At 34.6% G+C, this 7,313-nt stretch overlaps 1 pseudogene; it reads right to left on the bottom strand.

Annotated features, from left to right (window-relative positions):
• Positions 1-6,044: 6,044 nt before the first annotated feature.
• LOC136122771 (general transcription factor IIH subunit 3 pseudogene) lies at positions 6,045-6,954 on the bottom strand (annotated as a pseudogene).
• Positions 6,955-7,313: the final 359 nt, after the last annotated feature.

Here is a 7,313-nt window from a genome sequence, read left to right as displayed (position 1 = left end):
GCACAAGCTATTAATAATAAGGCAAGGATTTTGAGTGAAAGCCGTCATATAGCTATAGCTTTGCTGTAAAAATCAATAGCAAAAAACAAAAACAAAAATCTACTATTTTAAAGACATTATTAAAACAGCCAATCAATGTAAATTGGTATAATCAATTCTGCCTTTTTTTATTTCTGTTTATTGTAAAGTTTATTTATTTTTACAATTGCTTCCATTTCAACATTGGCAAGGACAACCACAGAAACTAACTTTTTATCAAATTTGTTCTCATAGCCTAGTATATGTCTAAATTCTTAGAAAATGCCATTTTATATTTGCAAACATTCACTCTGTTTAAACATACTTTGGGGTGATTGATATGCTCATATATGTAAAATAGATTCTAGGTAATCAAGAATTAAAGCATCAGACAATCAGGAACAAAAGTTTGCAAATTAGCCTTGAATAGGATGTTTATAAATGAGTAATTTATTAATCAGTCTGGCATTCTGCTATAACAGAATACCATATACTAGGTGCCTTAAACAACAAACATTTATTTCTCACTGTTCTGGAGGCTGAAAGTCTGAGATCAGCCTTGTAGTCAGCATGCTCAGATGCCAGCTTGATTATATTCATAGTGAGGGCCTTCTACCTCTTTCCAGATCATTGCCTTCTTGCTGATTCCTCACGTGGAGGGAGAGAGAGAGTTCTGGTCTCTTCATCTTATAAAAGTACTAACCCCATAATGGGGGCTCCACCCTAAGGACCTCATCTAAATCTAATTACCTCCCAAAGCCCCCACCTCCACATAGGGTTTCAACATATGGATTTTGGAGGAACCCAAATATTTAGTCCATAGTAAATGGCAAGCAATTATTCACTAAAAATATTTGATTTCAGGAAATGTATTTTACTGCAGATCACTTAGGATATGTTGTTAGTATCTAAAATATTTGGGATCCATTATCTAACCTTTCAATATTAGCATCCAACTTGTATCATTTCTTGAATAACAAGACAAGGGTAGACTGATTTTTTTCAAATTTTGAGAGAGATTAATGAATCAAAAAGAATGAAAAGATTCAATATTTTTCATCACAGGAGAGTATGTTTACTAATTATCAGATTGGAAAATTGAAATGATACACTTCAGTTCATCCCAAAAATGTAATATTACTCAAGTGGTAAAAGCTTAATAAATATATTTTTGAGTGCACTACTTGAAAATTTGAAAAAAAAATGCTCTCCTCCCCACAATGAAGGGGTTGTGATTTAACTAGTTCTTATTAGTGGTTTTTCTAATGTTAGTAACTTTGTCATGCAGAATAATTACAGGGTATAACCAAGTGGGTGACTATTGTATTAACTATGATTCCTCAATTGAATCTGTTAATTTAACAAGGAGTAAATGTCTAGTTCTTAACAATAACAATGGAATTCTTTGTGGTACTTCACAAATACCCAGTGAACCCTTGTCAATTAATTTAATTTGCTTAGTGGAATTTAGATGACCTTCATAAAATATTCTCTTGATTTATCTAGTCATGTTGTAAATAAAAAAATTAATCAAGATGTAATACAAAGGAAAATGAGTTTCCTTTTATAGAATTTCACTTGATTAGAAAAAGAAATAAAGTCTATAAAATGTGGTAGAGAAGTATTAAAGCTCCTTATTCCTATAGGGCATATATTCTGCTGCTTTAATTCATTTTTCAGATGAAGTCTAAAAATAAATGTATATGTAAGAAAACCACAGTATTTTCTCTTTAGATGATTCTAAAGTTTTCTAGTTACCTAGCAAAATTGGCATGCATGTATATGTATATATGCATATATGTGTATATACATAATGTATATGTCATGTTTCTGTATACATATATGCATACAGTACATAAATATGTCTTAAAAATTTAAATAAATTTACCAGTTGTTGATATACAACTTTTCATGAAGGAATTTTGTAAGACAGATTAAAGACAGGAAGAAAAGAAACTGCAAAACAGTGTCTCTCTAACATCTTTCATCTCTAAAACATAAACTACATTCAGTCATCAAGGATAGAGACCTTCATTAAGGACAGAGAAGTGTAGTGAAATTGAATTTTTAGGTATTTTAGAATTAACAATATGATGAGAGTGACTTAGTGTGATACTCACACATGACAGATGAAAAATATCTGGTTGAGTTATTACAGCAATGATTTTGTCATTTTATCACAAAAAATAACCCAACATGTTCCACCTGAATAAGATTACTTAAGAATGTGTGCATAGAACATAAAATTGGCTAAGGGTCTGCCTTAGCTCATGGAGTATTAGATGGCTCAATTCAACCTTTTCATGAGAATAACTAAAAGGTTTGACAAAATAATCAAGGCATCTTATTGATGGTGTGAGATATAGCACAAATACTGGGAAAAATTCAAGTACTGAAAGCTGATTCTGCTAAGAGGGCAGGTGTATTCTGATAAAAAGGAAAAAAAAGAAAGAAGAAAGAAAGGAAGGAAGGAAGGAAGAAAGAAAGAAAGAAAGAAGGAGAGGGAGAGAGAGAGCGAGAGAGAGAGAGAGCGAGAGTGAGAGAGAGAGAGAAAGAAATAAAGAAAGAAAGAAAGAAAGGAAGGAAGGAAGGAAGGAAGGAAGAAAGAAAAAATAAGCCTCAAAAATTGGCTGTCTTTTTGATGTCCTCCTTAGTCTATGGAGACTCAAGTTCAAGATGAGGGCATAACAAAGGAAGAAATTATGACAAACCTTCACTAACTTAAGCATTTTTTTTTCCTTTTTAGGTTTAAATAAGGAACCAGCTAAAGGATCCATTCACTATTTTTCTCTAATTCTCCCTCTATCCATCTCCCTCTCCTCCTGGGCAACCACAAACTAAAGCTTGTATCTGCCAAAACTATGTACTAAGATAAAGATGAACCATAAGTTAAATGGCTCTAAAATGCACACTTATGGCCCTGTGTTGGATCACCCAAGTGATTTGGAAATATTCAAATATTAAAATTGGGATAATGTAGCTCTAGACTAATAGAAACCCCAGAAGACCTCAGGAGAAAGAAACTCTTTCCTCCTCTACAGGGGAACAATATTCTAACATCAGGTAAAGAAAGGTTGATTGGAAATTCCAATAAATTGTTTCTCTAACATTATTTCCAATGTCTGGATGCTTGAAGGGAATAAGCTTATGAAATCGTGTAGAGACATGTGACCTTGATTTATATTTTGGGTATCTATGAGTCAAGATATTCCTTAGACAAGGAATGTTGTTACTGCCATTGGCTGTATCAGGCAGACAGACAATTGTTAATGGCTCAAGATTCTATAAAAATATTGATGAACTAGTTGTTGGCCAGGGCATCCAGTGCTAAGATGACTACCAGAAGTATCTCCAACTATGTTGACCCTTGGGTCCTGACTTTTATCATGGGTGTCTTGGTTAAGGGATGTAAAACAGCAACTCTGCAATGGGTTTATCATGCATGATGGTAGTTGATACCATATGTACAGTGTATGAGTATAAATATTTTAGCTCCTTATTTACATTTATTCCTAGGTATTTTATCTTTTTGATGCAATTGTAAATGGGGTTGTCTTTTTATTTCTTTTTCTGATATTCTTTCCTTTTGATCATGATGTATAATCCTTTTAATGTATTGTTGAATTCAGTTTCTTAACATTTTGTTGAGTTTTTTTTTTTTTTTTTTTTTTTGTGGTACGCGGGCCTCTCACTGTTGTGGCCTCTCCCGTTGTGGAGCACAGGCTCCAGACGCGCAGGCTCAGCAGCCATGGCTCACGGGCCCAGCTGCTCCGCTGCATGTGGGATCTTCCCGGACAGGGGCACGAACCCACGTCCCCTGCATCAGCAGGTGGACTCTCAACCACTGCGCCATCAGGGAAGCCCTTGTTGAGGTTTTTCCATGTTCACCAGTGATATTTGTCCATAATTTTATTTTTTGTGTGTGATCTTTGTCTGATTTTGGTATCAGGATGATTCTGGTCTTGTAGAATGACTTCAAAAGCATTACTTTCTTTGCAAATTTTTTGGAATAGTTTGGGAAATATAGGTGTTAATACGTCCCTAAACGTTTGGTAGAATTTACCTGTAAAGCCATCTGATCTTGGACTTTTGTTTGCTGGGACTTTTTAAAATTATTGATTCAACTTCATTACTGGTAATTAGTCTGTTCATATTTTCTATTTCTCTTTTTCCTTCCTTCCTTCTTTCCTTCCTCCCTCTACCTTTCTCCCTTTCTTTCTCCTCCTCATTTAGTTGATATACTTTGGTGTATGGGGCTCTCTACCCCATTTATATTTCTAAGGTTCTTCCTCCAGAGAACATTAAATCAGTATGGTCACATTTAGGGGCCTCACTGTTTGCTTTATTGGGTTCAAAGATCCATCTGAGTTTTACTGGCTGTGCTACAGGGGTGTCATGGGTGTGTTTTTCTACAATCCTGAAGATCATGGTATTTGTTTTGACAGAGGCATAAGCAGCAAAATATTTTTGTAGGGTTCTAGTGAGTCATCTGTCTTTAGGAGTATGGATCTCAGTCATTCAAATTATTTTTAACGAAAATATAAATTATTTTATTATAAAAATTTATACAAAATAAAACATTAACACAACAGTTAAAAGTAAAATTTAAACAGAATTAAGCCAGTCCATAAAACATTTCAAATGAAAAAGTAATAACAGAAACCTTATCAGCTTATTTGAAATTATTCATCTTTAGATATATAATGCTTTATTTCCTAGACTTAAAATAGTGATCTCCATTACAATTAGTTAGGCTGTGAAATATTGAATATTATTTTTAAAAGACAAACAGATTATTAAACTCAAGGATTAACAAATCATTGGAAAGTGATCACCAAAATCTTTGGGTATTTGTTAACAAAATCGTAAACCCAGAATACAAAATCTACCTGAAATAATCTAAACAAACACCAAATTACTTAAATGAAACTCAGTTTCTGAGATGGTATCAAGAGAAAAATAAAATCTTATTTATATACAAGGTTGTATACACAAATAGATTTTTGTCAATATACTTTTAAAAAACAAATCAAACCAGCACCCATTCCTAAAAATCCTTTCTACACTATGCTGGAATTTAAAAGGACTTTTAATAACTTCAAGGTTACATAGAAAAATAAGTTTTTTTATTGTTGAAATTACAAATAATTTTTCTTTTGAACTTATTGAAGTTTACAGTATTAAGTCCAAAGCTTCTAGAGAGCAGTTCTTCAGTATTAATGCTTTTCCCCTCCTCATTAAAAAAGGGATGACTTCTATGAGGGGGCAACACTTAAATGTAAAGAAGCCATTCTCCCCAAGAAATTCCCCCTCAGAACCCAGACATTGGCTTTCACAAACAAGCTCTTCACACAACTGTTTCTAAAGAAAAAGTTGCTACCAGACTACTGCACTCACTCTCCTTATTCATTTAAAATCAGCTTTTAGAGATACTCAGTGCCAAACTATCATTTGGATGACTCTGTCTAAACATGTACTGATGTCAGACAAAAGAATAAATATCTGCTGATATCTGGAGCTAAATCTCAATCTAGAAAATAAGGATTTTATTTACTTGATTATTGTCAAAGTTGTGTTGATTCAAGTAAGATGTTCTATCTTGATTAATGCCATTACTCCATAAATAGTCACTTTTTCCAAAACTGCATTCAAATTTCATGTTGTACATTTCATAGTAGGAACCTAGATGGGTAGGTTCTGACACCAATAATCAGTCAGCACAGACTGTCTTTGACAAACAATCATCTAGTCACAATTTGTGCTTTCTCCCCCCATTTCTGGACAAAAAACATCAGAAAAGATTTTAGGGTATATTGCATAGAATGACTGCCTTCAATAAATCAGCTCCCCAGAAACACAGGATGAGCATGATGTTTTACAATATTTCCTGTAAGAAAGTTCATTAAAAATTATCTTACACATATCTTTTTTTCAGAGCCTTCCTAACATAGATTTTGCCATATAATTTATATTAATAGCTCTAAGTGATGGAGAAACAATTTTTACTACCATGCAGACATTTTTAGTTACTTTTTCTTGGCCTTCAGTACTGGAGGTAGAGAAATCTTAAAGGCTGTCTTGCATGTAGTGCAGCTAAGGCTGAAATTGCAGAATACTGACAAGCACACAGAACAGATGTAGCCTATTTCAATGAGATTTCGATGACAGAAACAAGCAGCCCAGTAGTCAACAAGAATTGGGGGTGGGAGGATTAACTGAGATCTCTGATCTTGATCAGGAAGAAAAACTCACAGTAAATACTGCAGAAGGGAAAGCCTCTGAGGCATCTTCAAGTACAGTCCCCCTGTGATGTCACAAGCTTTTTGGAGGAGTCCTGAATCAGAGTCTAACACGCAGGCACCAATCAAAATATTCTGCTTCTGTGCTGCAAAGTTGACATTCATGAAGTTCATATATTGCAACACACTGTCTTCTGCAGCCTTAATCACCCAATAGACGATTTAACTTCCTGATTATCTTTAACCTCCTTGTTCATTCCATGAATGTAGCAAACAACTTTGGCGAGGGATCCTGCCAGCAGAGTTTCTGTATGTTGACCCTCTATGTCACTCTTGGTCATTAGATCTTTTATCTCTTCAACAATAATTTCATTTGCTGAAGTTAACAACTCATGTTTTCATCTTCACTTCCTGAGGGATTAAATTCAGAAGAAGGGTTGCCAGAGTCTCCAAAGAAGTCTCCAAGTCTGCCATTCTTTCCGGGATATAAGAATTGAGTTTCTTGAATGTGACTTGGAATCACAGCAAGTTTGTTGGAATGATTCATGAATAAATGAGAATTTCCTAACACCATCACTGCATTTAAGCATTTTGATAAAGTAAACTGAGATTACTTTAATGCTTGCTTTCTCCACCAAATTAGGCTGGTATCAACTACGATAACTAGAAGATTCAATTCATCTTCGTCTGAGACCATGGCAGCCCGGGTCCCTCAGCACACAGCCACTTGCAGTCTCAAATTTTTAAATAATTATATCTCTTCAAATATTGACTGTTTTCCCTCCACATTTGTGACCATCCAATGAGCCCATATAACACATAGGGCATACTTTTTTTTTTTTTTTTACATCTTTATTGGAGTATAATTGCTTTACAATGGTATGGTAGTTTCTGCTCTATAACAAAGTGAATCAGTTATACATATGCATAAGTTCCCGTATCTCTTCCCTCTTGTGTCTCCCTCCCTCCCACCCTCCCTATCCCACCCCTCCAGGCAGTCACAAAGCACCGAGTTGATCTCCCTCAGCTATGCGGCTGCTTCCCACTAGCTATCTA

Source organism: Phocoena phocoena, chromosome 4 (genome assembly GCF_963924675.1).
Source record: "Phocoena phocoena chromosome 4, mPhoPho1.1, whole genome shotgun sequence".
In the NCBI taxonomy this organism is placed as follows: Eukaryota; Metazoa; Chordata; class Mammalia; order Artiodactyla; family Phocoenidae; genus Phocoena; species Phocoena phocoena.
This window is presented reverse-complemented; position numbering and strand designations above follow the sequence as displayed.